Source organism: Rhinopithecus roxellana, chromosome 3 (assembly GCF_007565055.1).
Source record: "Rhinopithecus roxellana isolate Shanxi Qingling chromosome 3, ASM756505v1, whole genome shotgun sequence".
In the NCBI taxonomy this organism is placed as follows: Eukaryota; Metazoa; Chordata; class Mammalia; order Primates; family Cercopithecidae; genus Rhinopithecus; species Rhinopithecus roxellana.
In genome coordinates this window covers 50,241,676-50,263,371 of record NC_044551.1, presented here as the reverse complement: position 1 = coordinate 50,263,371, position 21,696 = coordinate 50,241,676, and the positions used below count along the sequence as shown (strand labels likewise).

Below are 21,696 nucleotides of genomic sequence, written 5' to 3'. Positions count from 1 at the left end.
ATACACATCAGCAAATTACTCTCCAGAAAGGTATTACCAGTTTATAGTGATTTATCTTCCACTTATTCTGGCGTAAGGCTTCATTCACTCAGCATAATGTTTTTGAGATTCCTCTACATTGTTGAGTTTACCGGCAGCTTGTCCGCGCCCCCACTGCCTTTTTTTTTTTGGAGACGGAGTCTTACTCTGTCGTGCAGGCTGGAGCGGCAGTGGCGCAATCTCTGCTCACTGCAGTCTCTGTCTCCCGGGTTCAATCGATTCTCCTGCTTCAGCCTCCCGAGTAGCTGGGATTAAGTTTGTTCCTTTTAGTTGCGGAATAGTATCCCACAATTCCTTCCCTTCCTCCCTCCCTCCTTCCCTCCCTTCCTTCCGTCCTTCCTTCTTTCCTTCCCCTCCTTCTTTTATTTTTTTCTTTTCTTATCTTTTCTTTCTCTTTCTGTCTCTCTCTCTTTCTTTTGTTCTGAGATCAGTTCTCGCCCAGTCACGCAGGCCTGAGTGCAGGGCCCAGAATCAAGGCTCCCTGCAGCATTGACCTCCCGGGCTCAGGGGATCTGTGTTCCCACCTCAGCTTCCTGATTAGCTGAAACTGCAGGTTAGTCTCTCTCTCTCTCTCTCTCTCTCTCTCTCTCTCTCTCTCTCTCTCTCTCTCTCTCTCTCTCTCTCTCTCTCTCTCTCTCTCTCTCTCTCTCTCTCTCTCTCTCTCTCTCTCTCTCTCTCTCTCTCTCTCTCTCTCTCTCTCCCTCTCTCTCCCTCTCTCTCCCTCCCTCCCTCCCTCTCTCTCTCTCTCTCTCTCTCTCGTTAGTGTCCCTCTCTCTCTCTCCATGTTGCCCAGGCCCCAGGCTGCATTTCTTGTTGGTAGATATTTGGGCTTCCTCCAGGTTTTTTTTATTTTTCTTTTTTTTTGCAATTATGGATAACGCTGCTACGAACATTTGTGCATAAGTCTTCATGGATATATGCTTTTGGTAAATGCCTAAGAGTAGAACTTCTGGTCGCAGAAGATGTCTATGTTTAGTTGGAAAAAAAAAAAAAAACTTTTGGCCCAGCGCGGTGGCTCACGCCTGTTATCCCAGCACTTTGGGAGGCCGAGGCGGGCAGATCACAAAGTCAGGAGATCGAGACCATCCTGGCGAACACGGTGAAACCCCGTTTCTACTAAAAATACAAAAAATTAGCCGGACGTGGTGGCGGACTACAGGGTCGCAGCAATTCGAGAGGCCGAGGCAGGAGAATGGTGTGAACCCAGGAGGCGGGTGTTGCAGTGAGCCGAGATCGCGCTACTGCGCTCCAGCCTGTCGCTGAGCCTGACTTTGTCTCAAAAAAAAAAAAAAAAAAAACTTTTGCCACAAAGTGGTTGTACTAGGTTGTACTATTTTCCTCCATCAACAATGTCCAAACGTTCTGGTTGTTTTTTTTTTAACTTCTAGATGTTCTTGTGGGTATGTAGCATTTTCCTATGGTTTAAATTTGCATTTAGCTGATGAGGGATGACGATGTGCACATTTTCATGTGTTTGTGGACCATTTGTTTATCTTCCTTTGTGAAGTATCTCTTCAAATATTTTGTCCATTAAACAAACAACCCCCCACCCCCCCAACCCCCAGTAAAAGAACTGGCCTGGATAGTGGCTCAGCTTGTAATCCCAACACTTTGGGAGGCTGAGGTGGGTGGATCCCCCGAGCTCAGGAGTTTGAGACTAGCGTGGGCGACATGGCAAAACCTTGTAGTCCACCTGTAATCCCAGTTACCCTACTGGGGAGGCTGAGGTGGGAGGATCGCTTGAGCCTGGGAGGCGGAGATTTCATTGGGCCAAATTCGCGCCACTGCACTCCAGCCTGGATGACACAGTGAGACCCTGTCTCTCTCTCTCTCTCTCTCTCTCACACACACACACACACAGAACTGAGTTGTTTAAACTGTATAATTTCAACACTTTGGGAAGCTGAGGCAGGGAGGATCCCTGGAACTCAGGAGTTCTGTGAGACCCCATCTGTACAAAAATAAAAAATAAAAAATTAGCTGAGCATGATGGCCTGGGCCTGTAATCCCTGCTACTTGGGAGGCTGAGGCAGGAGAATCGCTTGAACCTGGAAGGCAGAGGTTACAGTGAGCCAAGATCGTACTCCAGCCTGGATGACAGGGCGGGACTCCATCAAAAAAAAAAAAAAAAAAAAAAAAAAAGACACTCTTCTGTGTGTGTGTTTTTTTTTTCCCTGAAACTTTTAAATTTTAGCTTCTATGTTTAAGTGTAAATTCTATTTTATATAACTTTTTTGTTTTGGTGTGAGGTTGGGATTAATGTTAATTTCTTTCCCCTATGGTTGTTTCTGAACCATTTGTTGCAAAGACTTTCCTTTCCATGTTGAATTGTTTTAGTGCCTTTGGTGAAAATCAAATAACTGTGTATTTGTGGGCCCAAATTATTTTTTTGTTCATTTTTGCTTTTCAATTAAAAATTTCAAATAGGCCAGACATGGTGGCTCACTCTTGCAATCCCAGCACTTTGGGTGGCCAAAGCAGGCAGATGACTTGAGCTCACAAGTTGAAGACCAGCCTGGGCAGTATAGCAAAACCCATCTCTACAAAACATAAAAAATTGGCTGGGCATGGTAGTGTGCACCTGTGGTCCCAGATACTCGGGTTACCTGGGAGGCTGATGTGGGAGGATCTCTGGAGACTGGGAGGCGGAGGTTGCAGTGAGCCAAGATGGTGCCACTGCACTCCAGCCTGGATGACAGAGTGAGACCCTGTCACAAACAAACAAAATATAAAAATAAAATAAACTGCCATAACAAAGAGACCTCAAATACCATAGCTTAAATTAGAAATTAAATAAAAGTTATTTATCCCTTAAAAAAATTCAAATAGGCCAGGCATGGTGGCCCCCCTGTGCAATCCCAGTGCTTTGGTAGGCTGAGGCTGGAGAATCACTTGAGGCCAGGAGTTGGAGACCAGCCTGGGCAACATAGCAAGACCCCATCTCTACAAGAAAAGGAAAAAAAGTTAGCTGGGCATGCTGATGCATGCTTGTAGTCCCAGCTAGTTAGGAGGCAGAGGCAGAAGGATTGCTTGAGCCCAGGAGTCTAAGGCTGCAGTGAGCTGTAATCGCACCACTGCCCTGCAACCTGAGTGACAGAGCGAGGCCATGTCTCCAAATAAATAAATAAATAAATAAATATTTAAAAAGATTTTTAGTATACCAGTCACATGGATGTTAGTATGATGAACAACTATAAACCACCAATATTTCACAATCAATAAAATCTTGTGAATTTAGCTTTACATGTATTTTTTTTTTTTTTTGCTGAAATGTTTAAAAATAAATATAATCATTATATAATTTCATCCCTAAATATTTCAGTATAGCATCTTTAAAAATGATATAGGCCGGGTGCCTTGGCTTACACCTGTAATCCCAGCACTTTGGAAGGCTGAGGTGGGCAGCTCACTTGAGGTCAGGAGATGGAGACCAGCCTGGCCAATGTGGTGAAACCCCATCTCTACTAAAAGTACAAAAGTTAGCTACGTGTGGTGGCACACGCTGGAATCCCAGCTACTTGGGAGGCTGAGACAGGAGGATCACTTAAACCTGGAAGGTAGAGGTTGCAGTGAGCTGAGATCATGCCACTGTACTCCAACCTGGGGACAGAGTGAGACTCCATCTCAAAAATAATAATAATAATAATAATAATAATAAGATACCTTTTCCTACACAGCCACATTTCAATTATCATATGTTACAAAATAACCACTCCAACTGATTTTTCAATCTGCACTTTTTGCCTTTACCCACACACAGCCAGTCCAAAGAATACAGAGTACAGTGCAACCACTGGAAAGGAGAGAGTTGCAGAGTCAGAGAGTAGCTCAGAGACACAGCATAGCTAAGTGAATGTGGACGTTCACTTGAACACAAACACATAGAAACCAATTAGTTGGCTGATTTTCTTGAATGCAGGCGAATGTAGGGTTTATAAAAGAAAAAGAGGAGAAAGGAGAGAAGCACCACAGCCCATCTTGAAACAGGGAGTCTTTTTTCTCCTGTGGGTAAGTTGCTTGGCTAGAGTTTTCACAAGCTTATGTCTGGGGACTGCCCAGAATGAGCTGGTGGAGCTCGTTGGGAAACGATTTAATCGTTTATAATTTCCCCAAAAATACTTAACTCTGCAATGCTTGCAAAGTGAAGGTTGTGTCTGCACCATTTTTTATCATTATAATTATTCAGAAATTAACATAACCTTTTGATTTTCGCTCAAGTGTACAACCAAAGCTACAGAACAGAATTCAGCAGTTTCTTTTATTTCTCAAACACAAAGCAATTTCCAGTTGTTTAAGGGTGGTAATATAGTTTGTATTTACGTCCTCATCAAAATGCATGTTGAAATGTAATTCCCAGTATTGGAGGTGGGGCCTGGTGGGAGGTTATTGAATCATGAGGATGGATTTCTGATGGATGGTTTAGCACCATGGCCTTGGTGCTGTCCTCCCAATTATGAGTTCTCCCCGATATGGTTTTTAAAAGTGTGTGGCACCTCCCCTCTCGCTCTCTCTTGCTCCCACTTTCGCCATGTGATGTGCCTGCTCCCTCTTTGTCTTTTGCCGTGATTGGAAGCTTCCTGAATCTTCACCAGAAGCAGATGCTGGCAAAATGCTTCCTGCACAGGCTACAGAGCCATGAGCCAATGAAGCCTCTTTTCTTATCAATTACCCAGCCTCGGGTATTTCTTTATAGGAATGCAAGAACAGCCTAGTGCAGGGAGTATTCAGAAATACAAATTAGTTTAGCATATTGATCTGGTACCTTGCAACCTTGCTAAAATCACCACACACACACGTAATATGCGTTCTAGGAGCTCTTTGTAGCTTCCGTTGGAATCTGTTAGCTCTAGTATTATTAGTTCTAGTAGCTCTTCATAGATTCCATTGGATTTTCTCCATAGACATCACGTCCTTGTGAATAATGACAATTTTACTTCTTTCTAACCTAGATGCCTTTAATTTCTTTTTCTCACTTATCGCACTGACTAGAACCTCTAGTGCTATGTTGACTGGAAGTGGCGAGAGTCAACATCCCTGGCTGGCTCCTGATCTTGGGGGAAAGCGCCCTGTGTTTCACCATTGAGTATGATGTTAGCTGTAGGATTTTCATTAATGCCCCTTATTGGGTTGAGAAAGTTCACTGCTGTTTCTCCTTGCCTGACAGCTTTTATCACAGTGGATATTCCATTTTGTCAAATGCTGCTTTGCAACTGCTGGGATGATCCTATGGCTTTTCTTAGTTTGTTAATACAGTGAATGTCATTGATAGATTTTTCAAATGTTGGATTGACCTTGATCAGTAGCTGAGATCATGTACGTCATGGTTTGTTTCTTTTTTCAGTGCCTGTGTCTCCCCTGGGGCAGGGAGCTTGCTTGATTTGGTCCCGCTGTGCCCCTGGAATGCTGGCGAGAGTGCTGCTCAGTGCCAGCTCCAGGCAGAGCCGGGGCAACGCCTTTATCAGCTGATGAATGACTCCGGAGGGAGGGATGGACGGGACGCAGCGCAGCGCTCGCCACAGTCGCAGGTGGCCTCTGTGCTTCTAAAGCCACGAGCGTTTTTCAGTTCCCACCTTTGTCAGTTCTCTGAAGCCTCAACAGAGTGGACCTGAACTATGACACCTCCTCCAGTTCCCTTCCACCTCCTGAGCCTCAGTCTGACTCTCCTCTTCCTCTACCTTTCTTTTGTTTGTTTATTTATTTATTTATTTATTTATTTAATTTATTTTTTGAGACAGAGTCTCACTCTGTTGCCCAGGCTGGAGTGCAGTGGCGCGATCTGGGCTCACTGCAAGCTCTGCCTCCTGGGTTTATGCCATTCTCCTGCCTCAGCCTCCCGAGTAGCTGGGACTACAGGCACCTGCCACCACACCCAGCTAATTTTTTGTAGTTTTAGTAGAGACAGCGTTTCACCGTGTTCGCCAGGATGGTCTCGATCTCCTGACCTCATGATCCACCCGCCTCGGCCTCCCAAAGTGCTGGGATTACAGGCGTGAGCCACTGCGCCCGGCCTACCTTTCTTAAATGTTGGAATTCCACAGACACAGGCCTGACCTCTGTTCTCATCCGCGCTCTCTCCCTGGGCGGCATCATCCACCACCATGGCTACAAAGACAGATCTCTCTTGAATCTTTTCTTCCTGTCTAACTGAAATTTTGTATCCTGACCATCTTCCTTTATCCACCCCTCCCCACCACCCAGCCTCTGGCAACCACCATTCTATTCTCTGCTTCTATGAGTTACACTTTTTAGCCTCCACATAGGAGTGAGGTCGTCGGTATGTCACTTAACATGTCCCCCAGGCGTCCGTGTTGTCACTAGTGACAGGACTATCTTCTTTTTAAGGCTGAGTGGTGCTCTGTTGTGCACATCCCCTACATTGTCTCCACCCACTCCTTCCCTGATGGCCGCTTGTTTTGCTCGCATATCTGGGCTATTGTGAATAGTGCTGCAGTCAACATGGTGGCACAGACATCTCTTGGGCAAACCGAGGATATGATATGGATACTTCCTCTGTCATCTCCACTCCAATTTCTCCAGGCCCTGAAGCTCCAGCTCCACGCATGAACTCATGGCCTCCCATTCCTCAAGCAGCTTCTCCCAAATGTGCCCTCCCTCAGAAATGGTGCCAGCGCATCCCTGCTGTTCAACCCCCATGCCCACTGTCAACCCGACAGTTCCGCTGCCGCCGTCTCCTCTCTCTGCCACACCCTCTCGTCAGGTCTCCCATGCCCCCTTATGCTGCCACATTGGGCATGAAAACTTCCGTTTCTTTTTTCTCTTTCTTTCTTTTCTTTTGAGACAGGGTCTTGCTCTGTCTCCCAGGCTGGAGTGCAGTCATGCAATCACAGCTCAGTGCAGCATCAACCTCCTGGACTTAAGCAATCCTCCCACCTTGGCCTCTGGAGTAGCTGTGCCTGGGGACAAAGATTCCTGGCCTCAGCGCACTCTCAGATTCACGGTGAGACAGAACTGAGACTGAGAGCTGGTTCCTCTCCCTCTCTCATGAGGACACAGTGAGACGGCAGCTGGGCATAAATCAGGAAGAGGATCCGTACCAAGAACTCCACTGTGCTGCACCCGATCTAGACTTCCAGCCTGCAAAACGGTGAGAAATTAGTGTTCATTGTTTCAGCCGCCCAGCGCATGGTATTGTGTTATAGCAACCTGAACCAAGACAAAGGCTCTCAGCTGGGGAGACAGAAACTCCACCCTGGGGAGGGGAAGATGCCTGTCGACCCGGACAGAGGGCCAAGACAGAGGCAACGCCTGGGCTGCGGTGACCCTTGCTTGCCGCTTCTGCTCAGGGGCACTGGGACAGGATTGTAGAAGGTTCCAGAATGCATGTTGGGCGAGCGGTAGTCCCTGCAGAGTTTGGGGTAACATGCACAGAGGAAGAAAAGGTGGAAAAGCAGTAACAGGATGGCAGACAGTGGGCAATGGCACGAGACGGTCCAGCGAGGCGCCCCCTGACATGGGAGTGCCATCGTGCGCTGCACAGCGACCTTCCAGGCAAGGAGGGACACATACAAGACAGTGGTCCATGATCATGATGGAGCTGAAAAACTCCTATGGCCTGGTGATGTCATAGCCGTGGTACTGTTATAGCACAGACGTCACTTGGAGTGACGGGCTATGCCACCCAGCCTAGGGGTGCAGGAAGTACACTGTCTAGGCTGGTGTGAGGGCACTCTGTGATGTTCATGCCAGGAGCCACCTAACGATCATTTCTCAGACTCGGACTGCATCCTTGTTAAGGGGCCCGTGACTGTATGTCTTGGGAAGCGACACGTGACTGCTGTTCCGCCCTGCACTGACTGCCCAGCGAGCACTCAGAATGCATCAGATACGGGGTGGACGGAGGAGGAGGACAGCACCAGCACTGACTGCCCAGCGAGCGCTCAGAATGCATTAGATATGGGGTGGACAGAGGAGGAGGACAGCACCGGCACTGACTGCCCAGCAAGCGCTCAGAATGCCTTAGATATGGGGTGGACGGAGGAGGAGGACAGCACCCCAGACAACAACAGCTCTTGGAATCATCATTTCCTGAACCAAGGGACCTCCCCAGCCACCCACACCAAAGCCTAAAATCTCATACCTCCTTTCTCTAAAGCTGGGGTCTGCAGCCTTTCTCTGCAAGGGCCACATACAGAAACTTTTCAGTTTTGTTGGAAGGACCCACGTCTGCCCTTTTAGTGCCAAAGCCAGCAAAGGTGACACATAACGAGAGGGAGAGGCTGTGTACCGACGGAGCTTGACTCACAGACACCAACATTTGAATTTCATCTAATTTTCACATGTCATGAAATATTATTCTTTTAATTTTTTTAAGCGGTAAAAAGTGTAAAAAATGTTCTTAGCTCACTGGGCAGTAGAAAAATAGCTTGTAAGCTGGATTTGGCTGGAGGGTAGTTTGCCGACCAAGGGCAAGGGAAAAAAATCAAACTTGCTCCAACCTACCTCTCCCTCCAGTCCCATGCAGTCCCACTTTCCTTTTTTTTTTTATTTTGTAACCACAGCATTATCCCCACCATTAATTTTTCTCACTTTTGACTTGGTTTTCTATTGCATAGGTCACTGTTCTCTCCATTGAAACTCCACCATTACCATGTGCTCAATTCCCAAACACATTTTGGTCTCTTTGTGGGTTCTGTGCATTCAGTTCCACTCCATTGATCTTCTTGGTTCTTCCTGCCCCCGAACCAAAGTTATTACAGTTAGTAACACATGGAGACTTGTCTTTGTGCAGATTTCTTTCTACTGGGATTTTCAGAAGACTTTCCTAGCCCTGGAAGTCTGGTTTAAAAGAAAGGTTTCTTTCCTGTCTATAGTTCCTCCCAAACCGCCCTCTAGAAGGTGAACCCCTTGTGCTCCCACAAGCAGGGTGCTAGGACCCCAGTTTCTTGCCCTTGGTGGGTTCTATAAATCATTGCAACATTGGCAATTGGCTAAGCAGGAAATGTCTCACTATTGTTTTAATTGAGTATATTTTTTATACATCCACTTATTTTGTTCTATGAATTGCCTGTTCATATCCTTTGCTATTTTCCCCCCATGCAGGTTTTAATGGTTTAACCAATTTTTAGGAATTCTTTACATGTACTTAATATATAAATATAAATGCATATAAATATAATATATAAATATAAATATTCCAGACATTTGTTATATTTTATATGTAATGTGTATATTATCTCCTAATCATTACATGTGTTGCACGTATTTTCACTGAGGTTGTCCCTTGATTTATTTTTGAGATAGGGTCTCGCTCTGTCACCCAGGCTGGAGTGCAGTGGTGCAATCTCTGCTCACTGCAACCTCTGTCTCCCAGGTTCAAGAGATTCTCCTGCCTCAGCCTCCTGAGTAGCTGGGATTACAGGTGCCCATCACCACGCCCAGCTAATTTTTGTATGTTTAGTAGAGATGGGGTTTCGCCATATTGGCTGTCTGGTCTTGAACTCCTGACCTCAAGTGATCTGCCCATGTTGGCCTCCCAAAGTGCTGGGATTACAGGTATGAGCCACTGCACCTGGATGTCCCTTAATTTTTAACAGTGATAAAGTTAAACTGTAACACCTGGTTTGTCACTGTCTCCTGCCCTTGGCTGTAAGCTTATGACCACAGGGACCTGGCCTGTCTGCTCACCACTGCACACCTAGAGCCTGTCTGTCCTTCCTCGTGGCTGCCACAAAAGCCACAGGCTATGACCAAGGTTTAGATGGGCCACTTGGTGCAATTTCACAGGAATGTCAAGTGATGGACAAGACCATGCAGGGAACCAGACAGGGGCAGCAGATCCTTCATTCCTTCCTTAGGATTCCTGGGGTGTTGATTCCGGAGCATCCCTGCTGTGCCCGCCTCCATGGTTGTCTGTAGGAGCTCCACCTCCTTTCTGTCTCTTTCTAAAGCTGCAGCCCACCCTTCTGAGAGGACACAGCCTCTTCAGTGCTCTGGACAAGTCTATGGGACTTCATTGAGTAAGGGGGGGTTGGGGTTTATTATTAGAGATAGGGTCTTGCTGCATTGCCCAGGCTGTACCCTAACTCCTGGGCTCAAGCAGTAGCTGGGAGTACAGGAACGTGCCACCCCACCCCACTGGCTTGTTTGCACTTCATTTTGAACAACTGATCATTAATGAGTAACAGATAAGGGATGACAAAAGCAGGAACATAGAATACTTCCAGAAGCTTAGGAGCCATCGATGCCCTCCAGCCAAAGACCACCAGGGACGCACAGGCAGTTGATCAAGTTGGGATTATTGCTCATTGCAGTGAAGGAGAACACACACTTCAGGGAATTGTGGGTGTCTCCCGGGAACAGGGTCTTAGAAGGTATTAATAGGATTTGGGCTTTAGCTGGGGATTTGAGGGCAATGTCTGACTTTGCTTTAAACTAGATGCTGTTAGAAAGTGAGGGCGGTTCCATGACTGGGTGTCTTGATAAATGATACCTAATCTATGAGAAGGGAAGACTAGAGGGAAGAATAGGCTGTAACTGACAAAGAAGAAACAGCCACTGGTTTTGGCTGGGAGTGTTTGGTGCTTTGTGGGTGGTGCAGTGAACTTCTCACATCTGCGCTTAGACGAAGTGATGAAGTGGCCTGGCTTGGTCTCCTTTCATCTTTGTCTCCAGGTCGCTCTGTCTGGGGCTGGCGTTCTGTGGGGCTGCTTATGTCCAGCAGGAGAACAGTATGGTGCGGCTGTGAGCGGCACACCAGCTTCCCAATGTCAGGGCTGCTCTTTAAAAACTTATTTTTGGGCAGGGCGCCGTGGCTCACGCCTGTAATCCCAGCACTTTGGGAGGCCGAGGCGGGCGGATCACGAGGTCAGGAGATCGAGACCATCCTGGCTAACACGGTGAAACTCCGTCTCCACTAAAAATACAAAAAACCAGCTGGGCGTGCTGGCAGGCGCCTGTAGTCCCAGCTACTCGGGAGACTGAGGCAGGAGAATGGCATAAACCCGGGAGGCGGAGCTTGCAGTGAACTGAGATCTGGCCACTGCACTCCAGCCTGGGCGACAGAGCGAGACTCCATCTCAAAAAAAAAAAAAAAAACTTATTTTTTTCAGAAGTTGTTGTGGCCCCTGGTTGATCCCTGTGACCTTGTATCCTGGCTTTCCTAGTACAGCCTCAATGCAAAATGTTTTCCTTTTGTTCCATTGGCCAAAATGAATGTGCTAGCATTTGGATCTGAAAATTTACATCCTACAGAAAAAAATCCTGATGCTTGTAAATGCTAGCTGCTCCTTATTTAAGCACCTGCTATATGCCAGGCATTCACAGTGAACTTCCAAACTCTAATCTTAACTAAAACCCCAGGTGGCAGGCTTCATTATCCTTGTGCCCACGATAGAGGCATTTAACTTGCCCACAGTCACACAGCCAAGAGGTGACTCAAATCCATGTGGGATTCAAGTGCAGGTGTCCGGACGCCAAAACTTAACTGCCTTCCACCAGCTACATGATCTCTTCTGATTTGAGACCCAAAGACTTCATTGTAGGCTGACATTTTGCAAGTTTCTCAACTGCCAGATGGGGTCACCCCTCTCCCAGAAGGCCCGATCTGGGTGGAGCACTGGGTGTCTCCCGAGCCCATAGGAAGAGGCTGATTTGAGGGGCGGTTTGCAGCCCTGAGGCCCTCCAGACCCTGGGAGACAGGCTTGCCCTGGAGGCAGCTGCCCTTTCCCAAGCGCTCAGTAGCCCACCCATTCCGCACACTCCTTCCCAGTCTCCATGTGCTTGGCCCTCAATCCAGACCTAGAAAGAAGATTCTAGATCAACTCATTTGCAGATGAGGAAACCAGGCAGGGTACGAAGTGGGAGGGTCCCACCAGACAGACACTTGGGTACTAGTGCCCCTCACCCCCACGCACCCCTCGTGGCCATGCCCACCTGCCTCTGCGGGACAGCGTTGCTACTTAACCCCAGCAATCCTGAATGACTGTTCCCTGGGCCGGCAGGTGCTAACTCCTAGACTCTTCATGGTCATTGCATGGTAGGTTCTGTTGTCTGTTTACTGGTGAAGACACCGAGGCTCCTAGGGTGTGCTGGGGCTGACCTGGACGCACGCTCAGGTCTGTCTCTGATGACCCACAATGGGAACCTCACGCAGACAATGCCCCAGCGCCATGACTTGCGTGATGCCCACTGTAAGCTCACGCCGACTCTCAGGTTGGGCTCGTTGGGCTCCCAGCAGATGCCTCTGAAGCGGAGACTTGGTTTTTTTGTTTTGTTTGTTTGTGTTTTTGGGAAGCGTGTTGCTCTGTTGTCCACACTGGAATGCGGTGGCTCAATCACAGCTCACTGCAGCCTTCTCCTCCTAGACTCAAGCGATCCTCCCACCTCAGCCTTCCAAGTGGCTGAGACTATAGGTGCACACCACCATGCCATGCTAATTTTTTTTCTGTGTTTTTTTTTTTTCCCTGTTGTTGTTTTGTAAATAAAGGGTTTTGTCATGTTGTGCAAGCTGGTCTTGAACTCCTGGGCTCAGGCAATCCACCTGCCTTGGCCCTCCAAAGTTGTGGGATTACAGGCGTGAGCCATCACGCCCGGCCTTGAAGCAGAGCTTTATGCAGGAAGTTTCTGGGGGAGTGCTCTTGGGATCACATCCTCAAGGGAGGGAGGGAAGCATGACTGGGCAGAGGGAGGAACTGAGTGGCAAGACGGTTACCACTGAGGCCTCAGCCCACCCCAGGGGTGCTGGGAGGAGCCTGCAGGAACGTGAGGCTGAGGTGGGAGGGCCTGGCCTTTGTTCCCCGTTTCAATCAGTCTTTGGGTTCTGGCTGCTTCCAGGGAGGAGGCGTGGCCCTGGGTGAGGCATTTCCCTTCCCCAGGGCAGTGCCTACTGAGGGGCTCAGTGCAGGCTGTGCTCCCGATCGATCGAGGGGTGCGTCTGGTCTGGGTGGAGGGATCTGCACAGGGCACCCACCCCACTGTGGTCACCAAAGACCCGTGCAAGGACCTTCTGCCTTGTTTCCCCGGGTGGGTCTTGAACTCCTGGCCTCAAGGGATCCTCTGGCCTGGACCTCCCAAATTGCTAGCATTACAGGCATGAGCCACTGCGCCTGGCCTGAGATTTTAAGTATCTTAACACACTCTCAGCTAGGTGCGTGAGTCATGCCTGTAATCCCAGCACTTTGGGAGGCTGAGGCAAGTGGATCACTTGAGCCCAGGAGTTCAAGACCCACCTGGGCAACATGGGGAGACCCCGGTCTCTACAAAAAAATACAAAAATTAACCAGGTGTGGTGGCAAGCACCTGTGGTCTCAGCTACTGGGGAGGCTGAGGCAGGAGAATTGCTTGAGCCCAGGAGGTCAAGGCTGTAGTGAGCTGAGATCGCACCACTGCATTCCAGCCTAAGGAGAGCCCACTGCAGTAGGGAGGGGGCTGTTGCAGTAGGAGGTCCACTCCTTTGACAGCAAGAACCTCTATCCCAGGCTACAGAGAGGCCTTCACATTTGCAGGGAGGAGTCAGCACGGCTAGAAAGACCGGGGCGGGTGGAGTGGGATGAGCAGTGACAGATGGGACAGTGGATCAGGGAGTGTTTTCTCCTGAAATTGAGATTCTGAGGAGGAGCTGTTAGGGGGATTTCTGTGCTGCTCAAGGTGGGCCAAGGTCACAGCCTGCGGGGAACCAGGAAGCCTGACTAAAGTATGGACAAGTCAACAGGCATTTTATCCAGATTGTTCAGTATGGACAAACAGTTCAGCTAGTCACTCATGAGTTGAAGATCGGGAATTTGGAGGGTCTGGATCTGGCCTCACCGTTGGTCAACAGGGGTTCACCATGAGCCTTACCCATGTGGCAGGGGAAAGGCCTACAGGAGGGTGGGGTGTTTCTTCTATTTTTAATAATTGCAACTTTTATTTCGGATTCAAGGGGTATATGTGCAGGTTTGTTACCTGGGTATACTGTGTGGTGCTGAGGCTAGGGGTACGAACAACTCCCTCACCCAGGTACTGAGCATAGCACCCTGTTTAGTTTCACAGCCCTCCCCTCTCCCTTCCTCCCTCCCGCCTAGTAGCCCCCAGCAGCCCTTGTTGCCATCTTTATGTCCATGACTACCCAGTGTTCAGCTACCACCTACAAGTAAGAAGATGCAGTATTTGATTTTCTGTTCCTTCATTAACTCACTTAGAATGATGGCCTCCAGCTGCACCCATGTTGCTGCAAAGGACGTGATTTCGTTCTTTTCTATGTTGTGTCGTATTCCGTGGTGTATATGTGCCACACTTTCTTTATGCAATCCACCATGGATTGGCACCGTGGCTTTGCTATCATGAATAGCACTGCAATGAAAACACAAGTGCCATGTGTCTTTTTGGTGAAACAATTATTTCTTTTGGATGTAAACCCAGTAATGAGATTACTGGGTCAAAGGGTAGTTCTAAGTTCCTTGAAAAATTTCCAAACTGCTTTAGAGGGTGGAGGATTTCTTAACAGTCACCATTTCCTAGGAGCTCAAGGCTCAGGTGGACGTTTACTATTGTCACCATCACACCTTATGTATCCATTCCCCACAGATGGATATCGGGGAAGTTTCCAGTTTGGACTACTATGCAATAGAACAGTGCTGCTGCCTCAGCCTCCCCAGTAGCTGAGACCACAGGTGCTTGCCACCACACTTGGATAATTTTTGTATTTTTTGTAGAGACAGGGGTCTCCCCATGTTGCCCAGGTGGGTCTTGAACTCCTGGGCTCAGGTGATCCACTTGCCTCAGCCTCCCAAAGTGCTGGGATTGCAGGCATGACTCACACACCTGGCTGAGAGTGTGTTAAGATACTTAAAATCTCAGGCCAGGTGCGGTGGCTCATGCCTGTAATCCCAGCAATTTGGGAGGTCCAGGCCAGAGGATCCCTTGAGGCCAGGAGTTCAAGACCCACCCGGGAAACAAGGGGAAACCCTAGTACTCTACAAAAAATTAAAAAAACTTAGCCACAGCTGCAGTGAACTATGATTGTGACACTGCACTCCAGCCTGAGTGACAGAGAAGAACCTGTCTCAAAAAAAATAAAACATAAATAAAAAACACCTATCTCTGGGCTCCATCCTCAGAGTCTGTTTGCTGGGTCTGGGCTGGGGTCCAGGAATTTTCATTTCTAACAAGTTCCCAGGAGATGCTGCTGCTGCGTGCAGAACATCAGCCACAGGGGAAGGTAGCTTTCTGTGACTTGCTGTTTACTACTTATTAAAATTCACTGAGACATTGGATGATAAGGTGTAGCCTTGTGTGGTGGAGATCCAAATGATTCTCGTTGTGTGTAAAAGATAGCCCAGAAGCTACAGGTTTATTGCCTTGGGATTTATTAACCTGATTTGTATCAAACTTAGCAGTTATATCCATCCTTCTTCCTCCCTGAGTGCATAACCCCACTTCTCCAACTCCCCGTGACTCAGACTCACCATCCTGACAATTCCCTCATCAATGAGCTATTTGCCTTTGATGTGTTTGCTGTATATGTACATGACATATTGATGAGATACACAGTATGTATATGTGTTGTTCATGTTTCAAAGATTATGCTTTGATGGCAGAAACATCTATATATATGCTCCAACAAATGTGCGGTTGTTCCTTACATCACCGTAGTATAGAAAACCTAGAAGTAAACAATCAGATGTGATCACTAGGAGTGTGGTTACACAGCACATTGTCCATCCACTTTATACACTCAAAAATAGTGAAGTGTGGGCCTCTAGACCTGGCAGAGGGCAGAAGCTGGCAAATCTGTTCCCACACCCAAAAGTATAAAATGGGATAACATTGTCAAGAACAATCACTCAGAGCTCTCAAAATTGACCAAAGGCAAATCATCAAATGGATGATAACTCATAATATATACTCATAATAATATAAGTATATATTTACTCATAATAATATGAGTATATATTAATATACTCATAATAAAAAGCTGCCAGAACTTCTAGTTAGAACTGCAGGACTTTGCAGCCTTCTTGCCTGGAGCTGCTGCCATTCTGGCACCCCGCCTTGATGTCCTAGGGTGGGCTGGTCTTGAAAACCAGTAGCCTCATCAGTAGCCTCACCCACAAAGGGGCTGATTTAATTTGGAACTGGGGAGAAAACTCAGACCTGCCGATGAGATGGGATTGTTCCCTTGATTTTGGACCCCTTCATGGGTGGGAACTGGAGAGGCTCGTGTCACTAAGCCTGCCAAGCGGGGTGGGGCAGGGAGGAGGACACTGCATCTATGAACAAATTAAAAAACAGCCATGTGTGGTGGCTCCCACTTGTGGTCCCAGCTACTTGGGAGGCTGAGGTGGGAAGAATATTGAGCCCACGAGTTTAAGGTTGCAGTGAACTGTGAGTCCACCACTGAATTCCAGCCTGAGCAACAGAGTGGGGCCTTCTCCCAAAAAAAAAAAAAAAAAAAAAAAAAAAAAAAAAAAAAAAAAAAAAAAAATTGCATTATGTGAATATACTGATACAAAAGGTAGAAAGAAATTATTTAGGCAGATAGTAAGGGCAAAAGCATTCTCGGCAGAATTTCCCTTCTAACAAAAAGCAGCCTCCAAAATCATTTCTTTTCTAACAAAAAGCAGCCTGAAAAACGGAGCTTGAAACAGAGAGAAGCCAGCTGGAAGGTTGCACGGGGAACGCTGGCAGCCGTGCCAATGGAAAAGGGCCAGACATGGCCCACACAGAGGCTCCATCTTCCCTTTTTCCTTTCCACGTGGACAGTAATAAAGAAATGGGCAACATACTGTTGTTCTTGTTATCTTTCCTTGGCTACTGTAAAGCACTTAGAGAAAGTAACAGGGAGGGAACACATTCTTCCACCTTCTGGGTGCTGCTGTCTTTCTGGGAGCAGTGGCCGTGCTGTGCAAAGAGCGAGGGATCACCGTGCTGGGTTTGAACGCGGTATTTGACATCTTGGTGACAGGTGAATTCAATGTTCTGGAAATTGTCCAGAAGGGACTACATAAGACAAGTCATTAGAGAACTTGGAGCTCAGGAACGGGGGCCTCCTCTTCAGAGTGACCCTTGCTCACCTCCCGAGGGGCTGGGATGCTCCACATGACCTGGAGGATCATAGGCACGGCCCACTGGCCTTCACCGAGGTGGACAACCCGGCCTCCTTTGCCGACAGCCTGCCGGTGAGGGCCATAAACTACAATTACTGCTATTCATTAAACGCCCGGCTGCGGCTGTGTCCCTGGCGACTGTGTTTTGATGGGTCAATGGGCTGCATCCCCCTCATCAAGTCCGTCAGCGACCGGAGGGTGATTGCACCTGCTACAGAACCAGCACTCCGATTCTGCCTCATCCGCCTAACATGCCACGCCCCGTGCTCTGAACATGGCCACAAGAGAAGGATCCTTACTCTGGGCCTGGGATTGCTCGTTATCCCATTTCTCTCCGCAAGGAACCTGTTCTCAGCGATGTGCTAAGGTGCTGAGGTGCGCAGCGGCCAGGGGCGGAGTGAGGAGCAGCTTTGTGGAAGGCCCAGTCTGTGTGTCCTCAGTGCTGAGGTTCCCCACAACACTGGCAACAACCTGGCTGATAAAGGCAACCAGACAGCCGCCATCAGATGCCACTGGGAAGCTGTAAGATGAATTCCCAAGTATGTTCATGCCATGAATAATCTTGGAAACAGCTTAAAAGAAAGGCACGAGCTACAGGAAGCTGAGGAGCTGCCGTCTTTGGCTGTTCAAATACAGCCAGACTTTGCTGCTGCGTGGACGGATCTAGGCATCCTGCAGAACAGCCTGAAACGGTTGGAAGCCGCAGAGCAAAGTTACCGGAGGGCAATTAAACACAGAAGGAACCGCCCAGATTGTTACCACAGCCTCGGGCTCTGTATGCTGATCTCAGTCGCCACGTGGATGCCTTGAATGCGTGGCCCGGAGCTGAAACCAGAGCGCAGCCTGGCCTGGAACAACATGATCACGCTGCTCGAAAATACAGGTAATTTAGCTCAAGCTGAAGCAGTTGGAAGAGAGGCACTGGAATTAATAGCTAATGATCCCTCTGTCATGTTCTCGTTGGCAAACGTGCTGGGGAAATCCCAGAAATACAAGGAATCTGAAGCTTTGTTCCTCGAGGCAATGAAAGCAAATCCAGATTCTGCAAGTTACCGTGGTAACGTGGCTGTGCCTTATCACGCTGGGGACACCTAGACTTGGCCAAGAAACACTGTGAAATCTCCTTGCAGCTTGACCCCACGGCATCAGGAACTAAGAAGAATTACGGTCTGCTAAGAAGAAAGCTAGAACAAATGCAGAAGAAAGACGTCTGATTCTTTTTCCTTCATGTTTTGAGTTTGAGTGTGTGTGTGGCATATCATTAATAATATGTGGTTACGTTTAACCATTTGAAAGTCTTAGACAGGTTATTTTATTGATTTTTTTCTATGAAAACAAAGACATGCCAAAAGATTATAGCACTAGCAATATACTCTTGAATGCTTGATATGATTTTTCATTGAAATTGTATTTTTTCAGACAACTCAAATGTAATTCTAAAATTCCAAAATTGTCTTTTTTAATTAAACAGAAAAAGAGAAAAAATTATCTTGAGCAACTTTTAGTAGAATTGAACGTACATTTGGGATCTGAGCCTTGTCAGGTATGGACCAGCCCTATTAAACTTCAATTATGACCAAGAAAGGATGGACTGACTCCTACACTTTGTATAAACATTGAACGTGTCTATATGTTAGCATTTTTATTTAATGACAAAGCAAATGAAGATTCTTGTTTTTTTATCTCTCTTTTTTTTTTAAAACAACATACTGTGAACTTCGCTTGTAGGGAAATATTTATTTGTATTTTTATGTTTGGAATAGGACAAATAATCGAATGAGGAATGGAAATTTTAACATGTAGCACATCTATTTGCTTTTCCCGATAGGAAGAAATTGACTCTTGCAGTAGTTTTTGAATGCTCTGACTTGTGCAATTTCAATACATAGGAGGTTATATAATGTAATATTTTACATAAACGATTACTATCAACAGAAAGTTCAAGCCATGCTTTAGGCAAGGGCAGGCAGCCTCACATCTTTATTTTTGTTACATCCAAGGTGAAGAGGGCAACACATCTGTGTAAGTTGCTTTTTAGTGTTTTTAACTGAAAAGCCGTTTTCCATTTTGCTTAATGAAACTATAGACATTATTCTATCCAGAAAATGCAAAATTTTCTCTCCAATGGAGCCACATTCAAGGAATTTGTGGTATTTTTAAGAATTGAGTTGTTCTGGCTTTTTATTTGATCCAAACCATGTTTTTGTTTTGTTCTTCTCTGTGCGCTGTTGACCTAATGATTTACACCATCTCTGTAATTTCTTATGCAGTAAAATTATTACAAACTAGCAAAAAAAAAAAAAAAAAAAAGAAAAGAAAAAAAGAAACGGGCAACATGGCGCAGCTCAGGCAGAGAACCCATCTGATAGTAAAAGATTAGGGTGGGGACTACTAGAGATTCATGGCCTATGCAAATGGCATGCATGGTCCAATCAGTTTTTCTTGCCCGATGTAGATCAGACACCACCTGCTCACCATCTCCTCAATAGCTCCCCCTGCATTTCACTGTGGAGCCACAACCCATTTTTCTGAGGCCCCTCTCTGTAGCAGAGAGTTATCTTTCTTTCTCCTATTAAACTTCTGCTCTTGGCCAGGTGCGGTGGCTCACACTTGTAATCTCAGCACTTTGGGAGGCCGAGACGGGCAGGAGGTCAGGAGTTCGAGACCAGCCTGGCCAACAGGGTGAAACCCATCTCGATTACAAATACAAAAACTCACCGGGTGTGGTGGCACATGCCTGTAATCCCAGTTACTTGGGAGGCTGAGGCAGGAGAATTGTCAAACCTGGGAGGCAGAGGTTGCAGTGAGCTGAGATCACACCACTGCATTCCAGCCTGGGCGACAGAGTGAGACTCCATCTCAGAAACAAAACAAAACTTCTGCTTTTCATCTCACTCTGTGTGTGTTCACATCCTTGATCTCCATGACCATGAGACAACGGACCTCAAGTATTACCCCAGACAACGAGGCCTCCTCAATACACATTTGGTTTATCCATTCATGAATGGATGGACATTTATGTTGTTTCCACTTTTTGGCTATCATGAACGACGATACCATAAACATTTTGAGTACAATTCTTCACATAAACACGTTTTCAGTTCTCTTGAGTATATACCGAGGAGTGGAGTTCGTGGGTTGTATAGTATCCCTGTTTAACCTTTTGGTGTAGCAAAGTGAAACTTACAACATAGCAATTCCACTCACATCGTTTCTATGAGTGGAGTTTATATGAAATTTACAGAAAAGGTAGATCAGTACAGACAGAAAGCAGGTTGTCTAGGCTGGAGGCCAAGAGCAGGGCTGGCTGCAGATGGGCATGCAGAACATTTTTCTGGCAAAGGAACTGTTTTAACAGTGGAGTTTTGTGCTGGTTGCAGAACTGTGTACAGTGACTAAAAACCACTGAGCTGTAGACTTACAATCAGTAGATTGTTTTGTATTAAACTGTGCCCCAGTAAAGCTGTTACGGAATGCTAGGACATAAAAACACACCCCCAAACACAGCAATGAGGCAGTTAGTGTTTCCCAGGGAGCAGCTCAGGTGACAGTTGCATTGTGCAAAGTGATCCCTGTGACCCAGAGCATGCTTAATGTTTAGGTAACGCTTTAATGCAACCTTGGAGGGCAGGTAACTTGCACCTTGAAACTTGAAGTTCTTGCTAGTGTTGCTTGTGATTAAGCTAAAGTAGTTATATAATTAATACAGATAAGAGTAAATTTAAGGAGATGCCAAATAAATGAAGGAGGTGAGCAGCCACCGCAAGACTGAAGCTGGGAGGGGCGTGATGGAAGTCATTCAACCCAAAACTGCTGGAATGGAGACCTTGCCAATAGATGGGTTTAAAAAAAAACAAGAAGTGTGTTTTACAGAAACGAAATGAGGACCCATCATAAGATCCAGTTTATTGTCAACACGGGCACATCCCCCCAACTGTGTGTCTGCAGGAGGCATCAGTGTGTGCTGCTGTGTTGTGTGATGTGGAAAGTCCTGGTGTTTGAGGAGATGGGGCACTGGCTTTTATTTTCTGCAGCTGTCTTTTATAATCTAAGGAGAGTAAAGCTTCTGTTGGTGAGCACATGGGGCTGCAGGAGGGTTGTGGTGTTGAGTGTCCGGGCCCTCTGCAGGGGCCGCCTGGGCCAGTCAGCTCCTCCGCTGGCTCTGAGGGTTTGAGTTTCACAACCCCTGGACGTCCCGGTTCCTCTTGTGGAATGGCTCTGTCCAAATTTCCTCTTATAAGGACACCAGTCAAATTGGATTTGGGCCCACCCTAGTGACCTCATTTTGGTATAATCACCTCTTTAAAGACCCTATCTCCAAATACAGTCACATTTTGAGGTCCTAGGGGTTGGAGCTCTAACATATGAATTTTCAGGGGGACACAGTTCAGCACTAGCAAGGTCTTTCAGGCCTCAGGACTCCAGCTGAGTAGCGAGGCAGAGTCCAGAAGGCAAAGGGAGACTCTAGAGGCTTTCACAAGTGGGACCATCCTGTGGCATTTTAGGCAGAAGGTGGAAGGAAGTGATCTTCTGGGGCTGCTTAGCTGGTTGTTCCAATGAATCCAGGAGAAGCAACCAGGTTAGCTCTGCCTCTGCCCTTTGGAAATCCATT

At 47.1% G+C, this 21,696-nt stretch overlaps 1 pseudogene; it reads left to right on the top strand.

Moving 5' to 3' along the window:
• The first annotated feature begins 16,750 nt into the window (after positions 1 to 16,750).
• Positions 16,751 to 18,298, top strand: LOC104679155 (annotated as a pseudogene).
• Positions 18,299 to 21,696: the final 3,398 nt, after the last annotated feature.